Here is an 18,754-nt window from a genome sequence, read left to right on the forward strand (position 1 = left end):
TACTTCCATTGAAGTCACATCAAAACAAACATAAGAATGTCAACAAGACATTCAGCAATTAAACGTGAAATCCTAAGGGAAAACTCATTTTTCTTTCATTAACATTGACCAAGGAATTAATTGATTTGGAAACGCCTAAAAAATAACTAAATTCTGAATTTTTCAATCAGTTCTGAGAAAATGTTACGATTGCAGAATAAGGAGCTCGTTTTGAGCAAAAACTAGAATCCAGTATCCTCAGATCTCTTCTTTCATTGTTCTTCTCGCTCCACACTTGGGGAAACACTTACCTGAATCAGGCCAAATGTCTGGTTTCTCTGCGCATGCACCCAAACACTGCTGGCAAATAGCACAGCCATTCAGATTTGGAACAGGATAAATTCATGATATCCCACCATTCCTGGGTGCTCAATGCTGCAAAAAAACAAAAGCAAAAACAAAAACAAAACAACACACAAACAACACACAAAAAAAGCAGGTTTTCTTAGTTTCTTCTCTCAGTTTTGGGGGGGATTTTCTAATTTTATCTAGTTTCCTTAAACATAATACTTCACCTCTTCCTTGACACTACTGTACCCTCTATTTTCCAAAAAAGAGAAACTGTAAACAAGAATTTTCTCCCATACACCAGTTTAACTATTTATTTTGTTTCATACTGATATTTTTCTCTTTCCCTTTAGCTACAATAGAAGGGGTACCTCATTTCCTGTCCAAACAGTACAGGAATTTTGTTCTTCCACCTGAGCTCCAAATCTGCCTCTCTTGGATAATGTTAAGAACCACACTACACTAATTAGTCCCTTACTCTTTGCTATTTAATTTCTTCCTGCATACAGACATCCATACTTCCTCCAAAGCATTCCTAGTATGGCTTTGACTGTATCTTCTTAGGCTCCATGGCAGGGTCCCTTCATCTGTCCCACCTTTAATTGTTGAGCTATTGGTTGATGTTCCTCACCATTCTGACCTCTTCTTGTATTCTCCATGAATGTTTCTGCTTTCTCCCCTGACATTCAGATCCGGTCATGCTTGGGATGTACAGATCTACTACTAGCTTTAAACTCTCCACTGAATTTCAGATTCATGTTTATGGCTAACTTCAAGACACTGCCTCCTGGATATGTGACCTGTAACTCAGTATGTTTAGAATACAAAGTTGAATTTGTGTCTTACACCATACACACAAATCAACTGAAAAAGGATTAAAGACCTGAGGAATAAGGCCTGAAACTATAAAACTCCTAGAAGAAATCACAGGAAAAATAAAGGTTTACAACATTGGTCCTGGAAATAATATCATGGATATGATGCCAAAAGCATACGCAACCAAAGTAAAAATAGACAAGTGGAACTACATCTTATGAAAAAGCTTCTACACAGTAAAGGAAGCAATCAATAGAGTAAAAAGGCATCCTACAGAATGGGAGAAAATATTTGCAAACCTTGTATCAGATAAGGGGTTAATTTTCAAAATATTCTGTATAAAGAAACTCATGCAACTCAATAGCAAAAAAAATAATAACTTGATTTAAAAAATAAACTCAACACTTAACTAGACATTTCTCCAGTGAAGACATACAAATTGTCAACAAGTTTATGAAAAGATGCTTAAGGTCACTAATGACCAGAGAAATGCAAATCAAAACCACAATGAGATCTCACCTTGCAGCTATTAGCCTGTTATTTAAAAAAAAAAAAAAAAAAAAAGAAAGTATTGGTGAGGGTGTGGAGAAATTGAAATACTTGTAGGCTGTTGGTGAGAATGCAAAATAGTGCAGCCACTGTGGAAAAAAAGTATGAAGAATCCTCAAAAAGTTAAAAACTCAACTACCATATGATCCAGCAATATCTCTTCCGGGTATTTATCCAACAGAATTGAAATCAGGACCCTGAAGCGATATTAGCACTCTCATGTTCATCACAGCACTGTTCACAATCGTCAAGATGTGGAAACAACCTAAATGTTCATTGACGGATGAACAGATAAAGCAAATGTGGGGTATACCTGTGATATGCTTTGGCTGTGTTCCCACCCAAGTCTCATCTCGAATTTTAATCCCCACATGTCAAGGGAGGGACCTGAGGGAGGTGATTGGATCATGGGGGTGGTTTCCCTCATGCTGTTCTTGTGATCTCATGAGTTCTCATGAGATCTGGTTGTTTGATAAGTCTCTGGCACTCCTCTCTCTCTCTCCCTCTCTCTCTCTCTCTCTCTCTCTCTCTCTCTCTCTCTCTCTCACCTATCACCCTGTAAGACATGCCTTGCTTCCCCTTTGTCTTTTGCTATGATTGTAAGTTTCCTGAGGTCTCCCCAGCCATGAGGAACTGTGAGTCAATTAAACTTCTTTTCCTTATAAATTGCTCAGTCCCAGGTAGTGTCTTTATAGCAGTGTGAAAACAGACTAATACAACCTACAGTAGAATATTATTTACCCTTAAAAATGAAATTCTGAAATATGCAGCAACATGAATAAATCCTAAGGACGTTATGCTAAGTAAAATAAGCCTGTCACAGAAGAACGAGTATTGCATGTTTTTACTTACATGAGGCATCTAAAATAGTCAAACAGAATCCAAGAATAGAATGGTACTTGCTAGGGGGTTGGGGTAGGGGGAAATGGGGAACTGCTCATCAAAGGGGCATAAAGTCTCAGTTGTGCAAGGTGAATCCTTCTAGAGGTCTACTGTACCACATCACTTCTATAGTTAACAATACTGTATTGTACACTTAGAAAGTGGTTAAGAGGGTAACTTCATCTTAAGTGTTCTTGCTAGAATGAAATAATTTATTTTCAAAAAAGAAACAAATGCATTATGTGTCCTTTCCTAAATCCAATGTGACCCTTGCCTCAAATCCTCATTTTATTAAATGCAAGACCGTCTATTTGGCTGCTTAAGAAACTTTGGCATTATACTTGGTTTATCTCTCTTCTTCATATGCCACATCAAGTCAAACTCCAAGTCTTCTTACTATGACTTCCAAATATCACTGGAATCCATTCACATCTCTTCATCCCATTTGCTCCTCCAGCACCTGGAGCCTAGGATACCTCAATAGCCTCTCTGCCTCCTGTTTCTCTAATTCTGTGATCCATTTTGTGGCGACAATAATCTTTCCACTCAAACTCTGTGCTACATCTAACTACTTTAACTTCTAAGCCATCATGCCCTCCATAACTCTTACTCATACTAACACACCTCTTCTCTACCTCTGCCTTTTCAATTCATATTTATTTGCTTTTTTAACTCACAGCTTAGATGTCATTTTCTTTGTAAAACCTTGCTTTGGGCTGGGCGCAGTGACTCACGCCTGTAATCCCAGCACTTCGGGAGCCCGAGGCGGGCGGATCACAAGGTCAGGAGATCGAGACCACGGTGAAACCCCGTCTCTACTAAAAATACAAAGAATTAGCCGGGTGCGGTGGCGGGCGCCTGTAGTCCCAGCTACTCAGGAGGCTGAGGCAGGAGAATGGCATGAACCCGGGAGGCGGAGCTTGCAGTGAGCCGAGATCGCGCCACTGCACTCCAGCCTGGGCAACAGAGCGAGACTCCGTCTCAAAAAAAAAAAAAAAAAAAAAAAAAAAAAAAAACCTTGCTTTGTACCATGACTCTAGGCAATGGGCTCCTGTAGCATTTTTCTTTGTAAAACCTTGCTTTGTACCATGAGTGTGCCTTTCTAATTGGCTCCTGTAACATCCCACTGAAATGAAAGTTTCTACTTAGTTGTCTGGATCCACTTCTGACTTACAGAAACTCTGGTTGTCTTGACCACTGCTGTTGTGATAGAACCTAGTATGGCACCTGGAATATAAGAAATATTCTAAATAATTGTTGAATGAATTAATTCTTAAATTAGTAAATTGTTTTAGGACTAGTTGAAGACTAAACAGAAGTAAGAAATTAGATTGAGAGAGTTAAGGTGCAAATTATCTAAATTATTCATAATGTCTATTTTGTGTCATACATTCCTGAAAAATGCACTTGTAAACATGACTTTTATATGTCTGTGATATATTTCATTAATTACTGTCCATTCTTCATTTCTTTCTGATGCTATGACATTTTTCAAGTAAGTTAGCAAAGCTCTCTCACCGGGGGCAGGGTATATTTCTCTACGTCTTAGCCCTGGTTTCAACCATGAGGGATGCTTGAGGCAGTAGATTAATGTGAAAGTAACACTGTGTCATTCTGAGTCTAGGACTCAAGGGGCCTTGCATGTTTCTGCTAGCTGTCTTGTGCCTCAGCCATGCCATGAGAAGACTATGCCTGTGCTAACCTGCTTACCCCAGGAGGAGAGTGAGACCATGTTCCACAGCTATACTAGCCAAGATGCTGTGGCTGAGCCCAACCAAGCCATGCTCTTGGTGGCTAAATAAACGCTTATTGTTTTAAGCCACTGAAGATGGGGGTAGTTTGTTATACAGAAAGCTTGTGTCAATCAATGCCCGATATATAGGTCTGTCACTTTAATTATTTGGGCCCTACCCTAGAAAATAGTTATGACATTTACTTGCCATTTTTCTTTAGGAGATAATGACATTTTGAAAAAAAATTTTTGCAATACACATATCTGGCTAAATATTTGAATCCAAAATATATAACTCAGAGAAAACAATAATCAAAACACAAAAACCCAGTTAAGAATGGCCACCCTATTAGACTTGGATAAATATTTCCCAAAAGAAGATATGCACATGAAAAGATGCTTAATATCATTAACCATCAGGAAATGCCAATTAAAATCTCAATGAGATACTGTTTTACGTACAGTAGGGTGACTCTTATAGAAAAATCTGACAAAGCTAAATGTTAGTAAGTGAAGCAACTGGGACTCTCATCTATTGCTGGTAGGAGGATAACAATGTCCAACCACATTGGAGAAGCCTTTTGCAATTTCCTATAAAGTTAAACTTACTCCATGACCCAGAGATTTAACTCCTAGGTATTACTCAAGAGAAGGAAAGACTCTATGTCCACAAAAAGACTTAGAGAAAAACGTCATGGTAGCGTCATTCATAATTGTCTCAAACTGGAGACAACTCAAATGCCCATCAACAGGAGAGTGGATCAATGAATTGTGGTGTGTTCATTCATACACACTGAGTCAAAGTAAAATACTCCTCAGTGAAAAGAAACAATCTGCTGACACACACACCAATTTGGATAAACTTCAGAAACATAACAGAAAAGTCACGTGATTCAATTCACATGAAGGTCAGTATAGCCAGAACACAACTATGTGACAGAAATTAAAATGGTGTTTTTCTCTTGGGGGAAGGTTGCAGAGTTGACTAGAAAGGAGCATGAGAGGATTTTCTGGGGTTTGGGAAATGCTCACTATTTCCTTATGGGTGGTGATTAAATGAGTGTCTACAATTGATAAAACTAATCAGGCTAAATATTCAAAATCTTAACATCTATGCATTAAGGTAAATTATATATCAATAAAAGATTGCTTTGGCCAAAGGGAGGGATGTATGTATAGAGACAGATAGATGAGAAAGAGAGAGAGAGAGAAAGACAGAGAGAAAGAGAGAGAGAGAGAGAAAGAGAGACATAGAGAAGGGAAGAAATAATCAAAATTCAAAACTACACTTCAACATAATACAGCAACTGTTGTATTATGTATGCAACCATGTGATAAGGGAACAAACAGAAATAGTGCCTTATATAGCATACATAAGGGATTTGTGCAATGAATGCTACAAATGTTCCTGAGGTAGACACAGTGAGATCTTCCAAAGACCTGGGACTACTTTATGAAGAATACTGAAGTGCACGTAGAACACAAGAGGCTACAACTGCGACCCAACAAGATGCTGCTCTACGTGGTCCGCTGTAGTTGGGAGCCTCTAGAGGCTGACAGGGTGCTCCCCTGGCTAATGGCACAAGAGCAGCACTCATGGGACTCCAGGTTTGCTTGAACTGGATGACTCCTGCCTGGGCTCTACACCTGGCAGAACAGCAGACCATGGGGAGCGCCATCTACTTACATGGCATAGGTATTGGTATTTGGTACAGTCCAAATACAAATGAAGCAAATACTTTGCTTTTTGCTAGCTGATTACTAAATTGAAATGAAAGTATTTTTTATTTTTTATTTTCTGGTTTTTTTGTTTGTTTGTTTTGTTTTTTTTTTTTTTTGAGACAGAGTCTCACTCTGTCACCCAGGCTAGAGTACAGTGGTGTGATCTCAACTCGCTGCAACCTCTGCCCCCTGGATTCAAGCAATTCTCCTGCCTCAGCCTCCCAAGTAGCTGGGATTATAGGCGCCTGCCACCATGCCCAGCTAACTTTTGTGTTTTTAGTAGAGACGGGGTTTCACCATCTTAGCCAGACTGGTCTTCAACTCCTGACCTCGTGATTCACCCACCTCGGCCTCCCAAAGCGCTGGGATTACAGGCATGAGCCACTGCACCCGGCCATCTTTATTTTTTCTAATCTTGGAAGCCAGAGATCAACAAATGTTAGTTCTCATGACCCTGTCCTGTATTTGAAATCTTGAACACCATTTGTGTATTGTGTGTGTCCCTCCCAATTTATGTCATGGTGTAACATTTTTTGTTAAAAAATGCCCAGTCCCACTGAGAGCTGATATGACTGTTCTCTAGTTGTGTTCACTCTAACAGTTCTTTTAAAATTTAGATTCACTTTGCTTATTACCATAGATGAATTCCTGGGAATTTGATAAGCCAATTAGCAAATCATCTTCATGCACTGGAAGGATTCACTATTTAAAGGTTTTGCAATTTAAAGGAATATTATGATGAACCTCTATATAATCGTGGCAGCATTTGTGGTTGCAAGGAGAAGGAATGCATTGATTATCTTAAAGAGGAACTGAATGCATTGGAAAAGTATCCAGGACTCAGAGCATACCAGCTTATGTTCCAGACTAGACCAGTGCCACAGATCTCTGGAGCACTGTGCTGCAAGGATCACAGACAACATCACACTGTAGCCTCCACACACTCACACAGCAGCCGCCACTGCAGCAGCTGTGGCTCCAACCTGCACCATCGCCCTTGGGTCCCTCTCTAAAGAATCAGTGTCCACAAGAGAGTCATATTGTCCAAGGGTAAGCCACATTGTATCCACTGTCTTGCTGGACTCTACCACCTACCACTGACACACAATGGAGCCATCCTCAAAAGATGATCCCATAGCAGTGGGAAGTGTGAGAGGGAGCTGAGCATGGGGGATGAATGCCAGGAGCTGAAAATTGACAGGTATCAACTACAACTGCATTTATAACTGATGCATTCCAAATTGATATAAGATGAAGAAGGCCGGGCACAGTGGCTCGCACCTGTAATCCCAGCACTTTGGGAGGCCGAGGCAGAGAGATCACTTGAGGTTCAGAGTTCGAGACCAGCCTGGCCAACATGGCGAAATCCCGACTCTGCCACAAATGTAAAAAATTAGCTGGGAGTGGTGGAGTGCGCCTGTCATCCCAGCTACTTGGGAGGCTGAGGCAGGAGACTCACTTGAACTGGGATGCGGAGGTTGCAGTGAGCCAAGATTGTGCCATTGCACTCCAGCCTGGGTGACAAAGAGAAAGTGTATTTCAAAAAAAAAAAAAGATGGAGTTATTGTTTCTTTTACCTATAAAACTGGAAAAAGTTAAAACCTGCAGTTACTAACCATGTTGTTACCAAGGATGCTGGACAACATTCTCTTATTCTGTGGCTAGACAGAAAATTGATCTAATTTATTTAGGGGCAATTTGGCAATTTCTATTAAATGTAAAACTGGGGAATCTATTTGAGCCCACGACTGACCTTCTAGGACTCCATGTACAGCTATACTAATACACATGTGCAAAATAGATTTGCAGGGATATTCTGGGCTGCGTTGTTTATAAAACAAAAGATGAGAAATAAAATAAGTGTGTTCATCAACAGGGACATTGTCAAGTAAATTATGGCCAGGATTTATGTTCTGTGAGGAATGTTCAAATATTTTGTTTTCTTTAGTAAATTCCATAAAATTCTTGAATGTCAGATCAGGGAATAATTTTGAATTCAAATGTATAGGGAATCAATTTTATTACAGATGCAACATTTTGGGATTCAGATTTTTAATACTGTCTTTAGAATATGTATTGAGTTGGATGTGAGGAAAGAGAAAATTAAATCCTACATCTTGATTTGTGTTTAAGGAACTACATTGAGAAAATGCAAAGTTTAACTGCTTCATACTAAAATTAACAGAATAAGTTATTAGATGATCTAAGTAGCTATATTTTTCTTCCTAATATTAACAATTAACCATGATAGGAGCAATTCATCTACAAAGAGGAAGGAAATTAATTGACTTGATAATACATTTTGTAAATATCTACATGTAGTTTTAAAATGTTTTACTAAATACTTTAGTCATCTAATATTAATGTCTCATATTATATAATTAGATCATTAATATTAGTAAATATAAATAATATTAACTAATTATTAAGTAGTTAAATCATTTAGAAATATTCATGAGCTTTGAGATATTGATTATTATATAGCCAGATCAAAAACATTCAAAGTAAAAACACAAAATTTTTGCAATGTCATTTTTGTCCATTTTTTAATCAATAATTAATGCTTTAAAATGCATTTGTAATGTTTTGCTAGGTTCTCATAATCCATTATATTGGTTACAAGCTCTATTTTAAGATATTAACTATATATATAATTTAAGATATTAAACTATGTCAGTGCCCCATCATTTATATGGTACCAAAAAACCAAAAGTAAACAAGCTAAAACACTAGTGTTCCACGAATTGTTTGTAGGTAAGCAGTAATGACCTGACAAAATAGTCAATTTCCATGTACTTTTAAATAGAACTTTCACCAGTCCTCGACTCCCCCAAAAGTTCTTTCATCAAATGTTTTAATTTTTGAATGTGGTTGAATTTTTTTTTTTACCCCGAGTACTTAAACTCACTAAGCTGTAGCACTGATCTGGGCTGGTCCCTGCATGGTGCTGTATATTTTCAACAGGGATATTATGTATGCACAGATGTAGGGATCTGCCTTTTGATACGAGGCTTTCATCCACGGGTGCCAGATTTAGCAAATATAATTACAAATGCCCACTGAAATTTGAATCATAGATAAACCAGGTGTAATTGTTTAGTATACGTATGTCTCCTTTGTTTATCTGAAACTCAGATTGAACGGGGCTCCCCCTCAAGAGGAGCAATTTCAGGAAAAGCCCTTATGCAACTTCGCATCACGATAATTGTTAAGGACGTTGTTTATTGTACCACATAGTTTCTCTTTTCACAAAGAACCCAAGCATGTTTTTCTTTTTTCTAGTCTAATACCAGGAAGAGTTGGTTGTCTTCTGGGAAACGTATTTGTTTTTATGTTATGTGAAGGAGTTCTTGACCAGGTTATTCTGCAGTGTGGCTTTTAGTATATGTGGTCCGTTCGTGTGTAAGCATGCACATAGATACCATGGTTATGCATATTCTTAACGTCTTTACTGGCTCCATTTTACGGCCCCATCTTTGGTTTCCTTCCTTCTGCTTTATTATTGTTATCTTCTTGGGTTTTGTATCATTTTTAGCACTCTTCAAAAGTTTTGGGGACAGGGTGTGTAAAGAAAAATAAACAGACTAAACCTGGAGTCTTACAAAAATAGTTGGATAATTTGATACGGAACTCTTTGTTTTGAATTCCACCAGGATCTGATGGCCGACGGTTCATTTATTGCCATTTGGAGGCCTACAACACAGACCCACTGTGAAAGTGGTCACAGGACCAAAACCCCAAAGATGGCAATGAGGTGAGGATCCAGTGTATTTTCATTCTTCATTCAAAGGAGATGATGTTTTAATGATTTAACTGGCATGTTATGTACTCTTTTCTTTCTTACTACCTCTAAAATCATCACTGTTTTGTTCAGGTAACATTTGTATCAATATGACATTTCTATTCAGATATATACCTCACCTCCCTTTTTTTCCTTTAAACCCTAAGTAATCAGTTGTATGCTGATAAGCAGTTTTATATCTTCTGATTAGATGGGGAAGTAGGCCCACAGTCCATATGGGATGTTGTATGTATAATCCCATCTGAAGTTTGAGTTAATTAGGCAGAAAGTTAACTGATTCAGTCGGTGCAAAGGTTGAAACTGGGACACCCAGTTTAGTGCTAGAGTCTCAAAGTTAACTCTTAGCTGGCTGGTCCCCTATATTATCAGTGCTTATTATTTGGTGGCAATATTCCTGTTTTTACTTCTTTTCATGAGATTAAATATTCTTGTACTTAATTTCTTAAGCAGTTATCAAAGTCTGCCTCTTTTATTTTCTCTTCCCCCTAAATTTTACACCAAGTACTAGGAGTATGAGAGGAAACAGGGAACTGGAGAGATGGGTACCAGTTCAATGGCTCCATGTATCAGTATGCAAACAATAAGTATGAATAAAAATAAAAAACAAGAACAGTTTTTAAAACCTACTCTAAAGCACGATGATTTTTTTTTAAATGGAGTGCAGTTTTTTAGATACCTTAATTAGAATGTCTTGGGTAGTTTATTAAAAAAAAAAAAATCAATGCACATTGGCCAGGTACAGTGGCTCACCCTGTAACCCCAGCACTTCGGGAGGCCCAGGCAGGCAGACTGCTTGAGAACAGGAATTGAAGACCAGCCTGAGCAACATGGCAAAATTCAGGCTCTACAAAAAAATGAAAATCAATGCATAGTATGAAATATTTAAGTTTTTAATGATGACAAACTAGTAAAATTATTTAGGAGAGCAAATTGAAGCTTATGCCCCTGGCATATGACCATGGAGAGAAAGAATCAGACAAGCTGTTAAGAAAACTGCTGAGCTGGCCTACTCGCTGGGACAGACCAGTGGTGCTGTTGCTCTCTCCATATGCTGTGAACACATTCGCATTTGATACCATTTTCTCTTCAGTTCTGAGACTGGGCACAGCTCGCATTTCAACCTCAACTTGACTGTCATTAAAATAACTCCTTTCTTCCAAGAGTTTCTCTCTGCACTTCCTGGTTTCATCAACAGAGGTCACTGTGGCACTACTACTACTAACAGCCTATCCAGCTAGCAAAACAATAAAGAAAATTCATTCATTCAGTCAATAACCATTTACTGAATGTTATCAGACACTACTGCCAGGCACTGGGGATAAGAAAGTGTATAAAGGAGGCAGTCTGGGCATCACTGAAAAGAACAGGAGTATAAAACGAGGATAGAGTTAAACATGCTAAAATAATAAATGTGGATCAGACGGTTGGCAAAAGCACCTAAATATCCGATTTAGATTTGGTACGCTGATATGCACAAATAGAATTTTGTAGCATTTATGTAAAGTATCAAACATGAACTATTTTTCTCCCCTAAATCTCATCAACTTGCATCATTTGAATCTATTCTATATTTCTAGATATTTTTGCAGGCATTTCTTCAAACAAACAAGTAGACAAGAACATCCTCATGAATCTTTTCCTTTGAGAAATAAACTAATATGTGTTATCATTCATCTTTTATTATTGAAACTACCTGCAGCAGGTAGTAGTCAAACCCTATCCATTATCTTCCCCTAGAGCAGTGAGAGTTTCTCAACCTAGCGTAGGGGGCCTTTTAAAAATCCCCATGCCTAGGCTTTATCCCAGGCCGATTACATCAGAGCCCTGAAGGATGTGGGAGTACAGGCAGCCATCACTATCTTCTAAAGCTCCCACAAGAGTCCAATATGCTGCTAAGATACAGAGCCATCGCTGTAGCATGTCTTCAGCTGTGGTCATCACTTAGGCTCCAAAACTGATATTTTATGAATGATTGTTTTTAAGTCTATTTCATGGAAACTGCCTGACAAATAAACGGTCATTTAGTTCTTTAAAAAAAATTTGCATGGACTGAAAGTAGGGCTGCTACTGCGGTTGGATTTGAGGAAATGGTGTTGTTGCAGGAGCTTGTACCCTTTTGAAGGCTGCCAACGATTATCTGTGGGTCATGTGAAATGAGTTTTATGTCAACAGAGTTGAAGCTGTTTTCTCTGAGTGGTTAACTACTTTTGCCTGGTTAAATAAGCAAACAAAAGTGAAACAGGGAAAAGAGCAGCGTTTGATTAGCCTTGTGTTCACCTGAGATAAGTGGCCTACCTTTCTCTTAGGTTTGGTCTAGAACAGAAACTACCTGTCCGGCCGCCCCGGCCCTGGATTGTAATTGATAGCAGGTGCTTATTGATACGGGGACATTAATATCCACCATATTCATCGGTTCTCATCACAACAAGTATAGGTCCATGATTTGAGTTTTACAACTTCCTTCTCAAATGAAATGGCTACTCCTGTAATTGACATGAGCTTTAAGCTAGGTAAACACTAGCTGCGTGACGAGAATTGGTATAATTAAAAATACTCTTGTAAAAATTTAGTTTATTGAAATCTAGTGATTATTTTTAATGCCCCCAAATTGCTAAATTAGTTTACCACATTATGGACAAAGTATGTAAAAAAGATAATTTACCTAAAAGAAAATAAAAATGTATAAGCAAGATGAAAATTGTTCGACTTCATTTATAGTGAAAGGTTGCAAATGAAAGCAAAAATAAATGTTATTTCCTCTACTAAATTATTTTAAAAAGTATATTATGGTGCCTAATGTTGGGAAATACATAAATAAAACTAGTAAATCTACCCATTGCTGAGAAGCACATAAACTGGCAGATAATGTTTGAAAAATAATTTGACAACAGTTATAAGAGCTTTAAAAAATTCAAACTCAAAGTAATAGCAACCTAGCACTATTAATATAATACTCAGTGTTGGTAATATTAATATTATAGGCAATAAGAGAAAAATATATTTTTTAAAATTATAGAACCATTTGTAAGTCAAGAAAAATTCCAGAGTGTAATACCTTTTTTAAAAATTAAAATCAGAAAAGAGAGCAAGGACATAGATTTATTTAAATATACATTATTTTCCAAATACTTTTAAATTCAATTATTTGGAACATAATTAAATGTAAATGTCTAACAATACATTATGCACTTATATCTACATATAAGGTATTATTCAGGTATGTTGAATATGCCAAAAATATTAGTTTAATAATTTCAAATTACCATGTTGCTCAGGCTGGTCTTCAATTCCTGGTCTCAAGCAATCCTCCTGCCTGGGCCTCCCAAAGTGCTGGGGTTACAGGTGTGAGCCACTGCACTTGGCCAATGTGCATTGATTTTTTTAAAAATAAATTTTAAAATAAATTTAAAATTATTCATGATCTCCCCGGCACCACCTGGTTCTACCAGTCAGCCTCTATGAAGCAACATAGAAAAAGTTAATGCCATACATGTGATCAAGAATGAGTACATTCAAAGCTCAGGAATACAATGATGAGTTCCTTAAGATCTCAGGAAAAAAAGTCAAGCAGCATGCAATCTTTGCTGTAATAGAGGTTTATCTAATTATTGTGTAACTTAAGGTGGAGAGACAATATTGGGTATTTAGTCAGCTTTTGAAGTGAAGGAAGAAGCACCTGAAACAAAATTTGGGCGGACAATATCAACAGGCAGATATTTGTGTGCAGCTGGTTAACCAGCTATAGGAAGCAGACTAATCAAAGAGAGAAATACATGTTTGCAGAAGGCATGCTGGAGAAGTGAAAATAAATGATTTTGTTGATAAAATCGTACACTCTCATCCAGCAATTCATCCATTCATTCAATCAGCCAGGATCTACCGAGCAGCTACTTTGACTACACACTTCTGGGTGTGCAATTTAGTGGCGAGTAAGATACTGTCTCTGTACTCAAGGGACTCAGAATCCAAAGCATAAGACAGAAAAGGAGTTAAGTGTTGAATTGACGTAAGTGCTGTGCAGATAATTCATTTGGGGTGGTGATGCTCCCAAACATTCATTATTGGATTTCCTGACAATAGTAACCTATGAAGTAGAAATTCTGTGTTGGGACCCTTTAAATCAGTTTGGTGAAGGAATAACAATCATGACATCAACACTCAAACCAAAAATGCACTCCTGAAATAAATTTTCCAACCGAAGAATAAGGACTAGCAGGAGGAGGAAATCACAACTTTACCAAAGAAGCGCAAACCATAGTTTTTCACTCATCAGACTTTATTCTCCTTCAATTTTTGTCCTTTAAGATTCTGCCTGGACTTTGAGATTTAGTATAAAATCCACCTTCCCTATTCAAGATAAGCCATTTCATTTAATGAAGAAATATTTGCTTGGTACCTACTATGTGTTAAGCACACTGCTAAGGTCTGCGGACACAGATGATTCTCACTCTCTGACCTCAAAGAGCATTGACTGTAGAGGAGGTGGCCAAAAACTACATGATCAAAGCTGACAATCTTGTACTTCAAAACCAAATTGGGCAATCAAGGCCAGCTTCCTGAGAGAGGTGTGATTTGAGTAGGGTTTTGAGGGATGAATAAGAGTTCAAAAGTGAAAAGAAAGAGGTGTGGAGTGGTATAAAACAAAATCCAAAGGAAAAGCACAATGGTAATGAAGATCTAATTATTTATTACGCTGTTATACTGGATGTCATGCATTTTACATACATTAATCAAATCTTAACATCGAATCTTAGCCTTATGAAGTAGGTGTGACTCCTGTCATCATCATCTCTATTTAATAGTGAACTGAGGCACAAAACTGTTCAAAGTGTGGCTCTGGAGGCTAAGTTTTATCACCGGAAACTAACAGGAATATTTGATCTCTCCTAGTGTTGGACTCCTCTCTCAAACTACAGCTCATTCTGTTGGCTGTGCCGTGTTGCGTTATTTTCTGTTCATGGATGTATTTTATCTCTCAACTGTATTGGAAATTCCCAGAGAGCCCCACACTGTGCTTCTTCTACCATGCACGCTGCTTTACAGATGTGCTGAGGCCTTCGTGTTGCCAGCCATTGCAAGAGGAAAAGCCTGGTTTTAGCAAACCAGCAACAACAAAAAAAAACTTTGCAAGACATAATCCTGGTCTCTTTCAAATGTTAGAGATGAGTCTGAAAACACTTATTTTTTCTTAATGATTTCTTCATGTGTGCGACATACATAAAAGTCTCAAGAATGTTCTTAAAATCTTTTAGGTGATTTATTGCTAGTAATAAGTTGCCTATATTTAATCCATAATTTGTTGGGCCATATATTGCTTTTATCTTCCCAAAACTATCTCTTCCAATCTACGATAGGTCTTTCGAGTTTTTTAAGAAGACAAGGCCCAGCAGGTTTTGCTCTTACCCACGTGTTTGCAATGACTCTGGAGTGAGGCGCCAGCATGATCTCCACGGCACCACCTGGTTCTACCAGTCAGCCTCTATAGTCTTACCTCTAGGGAATTTTCAACTTTCCAGATACACAGATTCTAACCTATTTATTCTACCGCCTATGAAACCTTCTGTAACACTTTAATCATACTGTTGCTTTTTTAGATCTGCTTTGTTTTTTTGTGAAGTGTGATAATCAAATCCATATGACAGTTTCAGAGGGATCATTTTCTTAAGGGTATGAAGTTTATTCTGGGAGCATCGAAGCCTCAGCAAGTGAGAATTTGTTTCCTATGTGATTAGCACCTGCCCAAAGGACGTAAATCATAACCAGAGATTAAATTAGGCACCAAGGAAACACAGTACAACAGGGCTTAGCTCCTAGGGGGAGGAAGCAGGGCAGGCAAGGTGAGAAACAGAGGCTGGGTCACGCAGCGCAGGTCTGGCCCAGAAAAAGAGAGAGCCTTTACACCGGAAATGGTTACACAGTCCTGCAGTCGAAATGAAACACTCTGGTTTACCCGTGATCAGACACTTGATGTAGTTCTCAAAAATGTAGATTCCTGGGCTCCAGCACAGATCAACTAGGTCACTTGAAGGAGAAAGGCAGAAGGGTGTATAATAGACATCTGAGGGCGGGCGCGGTGGCTCAAGCCTGTAATCCCAGCACTTTGGGAGGCCGAGACGGGCGGATCACGAGGTCGGGAGATCGAGACCATCCTGGCTAACATGGTGAAACCCCGTCTCTACTAAAAAATACAAAAAACTAGCCGGGCGTGGTGGCGGGCGCCTGTAGTCCCAGCTACTCGGGACGCTGAGGCAGGAGAATGGCGTGAACCCGGGAGGCAGAGCTTGCAGTGAGCTGAGATCCGGCCACTGCACTCCAGCCTGGGCGACAGAGCGAGACTCCGTCTCAAAAAAAAAAAAAAAAAAAAAAAGACATCTGAGCTTTTAAATTCCCCAGGTGATCCTTTTAATTTTTTTTTTAATTTTTATTTTTTGTGGTTACATAGTAAGTGTATATATTTGTGGGTTACATGAGATATTTTGACACAAGTGTACAATGTGTCATAATCATATCAAGGTTAATGGAGTAGCTGTCACCTCCAGCATTTATCCTTTGTGTTACAAACAATCCAGTTTTATTTATTTATTTATTTATTTATTTATTTAGAAACAGAATCTCATTCTGTCACCCAGGTTGGAGTGCAGCAGCGTGATCTCGGCTCACTGCAGCCTCCGCCTCCCAGGTTCAAGTGATACTCCTGCCTCAGCCTCCTGCATAGCTAGGATTACAGGCATGTGCCACCACGCCTGGCTAATTTTTGAATGTTTAGTAGAGATGGGATTTCGCCATGTTGGCCAGGCTGGTCTCGAACTCCTGTACTCAAGTGATCCACCTCCCTCAGCCTCCCAAAGTGTTGGGATTATAGGCGTGACCCACTGCGCCTGGCCCTTTTACGTTTTTTTAAATGTACAATTTAATTATTATTGATTAAAGTCACCCTGTTGTGCTATCAAATACTAAATCTTACTCATTCTTTCTATTGTTTTTGTATCCATTAACCAACCGTACGTCCCCCGCTCCCTCACTATCCTTCCCAGCCTCTGGTAACCATCATTCTACTGTCTCCCCAGGTGCGTGTGTTTCTCACCCACAATGAAGTTTGAGAATCATTAAGATAAAATGTTAGTGGAACAAGTATTATTTTAAGCGTGATTACCCTTAATCCTGAGAAAATAGTTCCTGTGTCCAAATGTCCAGAAAAATACTTTTTAAATCTTTCTACTTGTCCAATTGCTTCCATTGAAAGCCTCGATAAGAACAGCAATTTAAAATCATGTGGCAAATCTAAGATGGCATAATCTCATATTTCTTTCAACTTTGGTTAAAGATACATTCTAGACTGTTGAGAGAATGCTTTCTAATGTTTAGTTTGGACTTCAAGTAACCACTTCGAGTTAGTTCAAGTTCAGCCAAAGTACTAGTTTAGACCAATTTTTGTTTTAGTTTGAATTTGTACGCTAATCTGTGCAAACGCATTTCCTTTTAGGAAGGCTGTCCTTAGTATGAGAGGGAAGTCCCTCTTTCCCCAAAAAACCCTTTTAAGCCACTTTCCTGCCTGAAATTCATTTTTCTCAAACTTGGCTCAGATGCTGGTATTCTGAGAAATCTAACCCACCAAAATGGAAGGCATTTGTTCTGAATTTTCCTAAGAACATATTTTGATAAGCGGGGGTTGGCGTTGAGGCCTGGAGGCGGGTCAGGGCAAGCAGAGGAACAGCAGTCCAGATCCTTTCATGACCTTGGCCACTTCATTATTTCCCCAGGAGCAGCTCTGATGTTTTACCACTGCATTTCCCCAAAAGAAAGAGAATAGCCATTTGAAGATAATGGCCGGGCACTCCCAAAATCATAGCTACTGGAGCTAAAGAAATCACTCACTCAAAACCTAGCTGTTTGTCTAAAAGGAACAGAGGCAAAGTTGTTGCAATGTACCCAGATAATAGATCAAACCAGGGAAAAATGATTAGTCCATAAAAGGCTTTTGGCCCTGACTGTATTTGCTGTAGAGAAAAGAAAGGAGTTCTATTTCAGCTACCCTGTACCTCCTCCCTGAGCTAATTAAGGGTCACTCCGGGATCTTCAGAGTTTTCTTTGGTGGCTTCAGAAGAGAAAGATAGGAGGTGGCTTTGAACAAACAGGAACCTCACCCAGAAAGTCAATCTCATATTTCAACCTCAGTTCTTTTGCCAGCTAAAGCACCCGCATAGATCTGGGAGTGGTCCATTGTGCCAGGGAATTCACCCTTAGGGAAAGACAAAACCTCAACAAGCAAAGACTAACAAAAGAATCTCAGAAACAAGGAGTCACACTGGCTTTCGGGGAGAAACACGCTCTGACTCCTCATTCCTTATCATTGAAGATAATAAGACCAAACATCAGGGGCTGGATCCAAAGGTGGACGGATACAGTGTGTACTTAGGGATAAAACTTGGCCTTCCCCAGTTGTAGCCAGGGGTCATCTGTAGTCGCTTGAAAAACTTCTGATGACTCCCAAAGCCTTCCCTGCCTCTCTGCTAGCTTCCCTGTCTCTCTCCAACCTCACAGAGCTCATCCTGCTGGTAACTCTTTTCATGGTCTTTGGGTGTCACCTAGTGATTCTGTCCTGCCACCACCAGGCCTGAAGGCATCTTCTAGGAGATTTGAAGAAAAGCCAAATGGAAAGTCAAACAGGCAGAAAGCTTAGCAAAGAGATTAGTTCGCATTAAATAATGTGTGTTTTGCAGGGCTGCCTTGTGCATGGAAAAGCACTATGGGGGTTTACTTTGGTTTTTAAAAGCTAATAATAAATGTTATTATTATTATCTAGCAAATTTTAACAATCACCTTTAAGAGGGCCTTTGGCTAACATTCTATCTACTTTACAAAAAGGAAAACTTCTCTTAACGCCCCAAACCGATATTTTAAGTTTAATATACATATGTTTAGGT

The sequence above is a fragment of the Macaca nemestrina genome, chromosome 13 (assembly GCF_043159975.1).
Source record: "Macaca nemestrina isolate mMacNem1 chromosome 13, mMacNem.hap1, whole genome shotgun sequence".
Taxonomy (NCBI): Eukaryota; Metazoa; Chordata; class Mammalia; order Primates; family Cercopithecidae; genus Macaca; species Macaca nemestrina.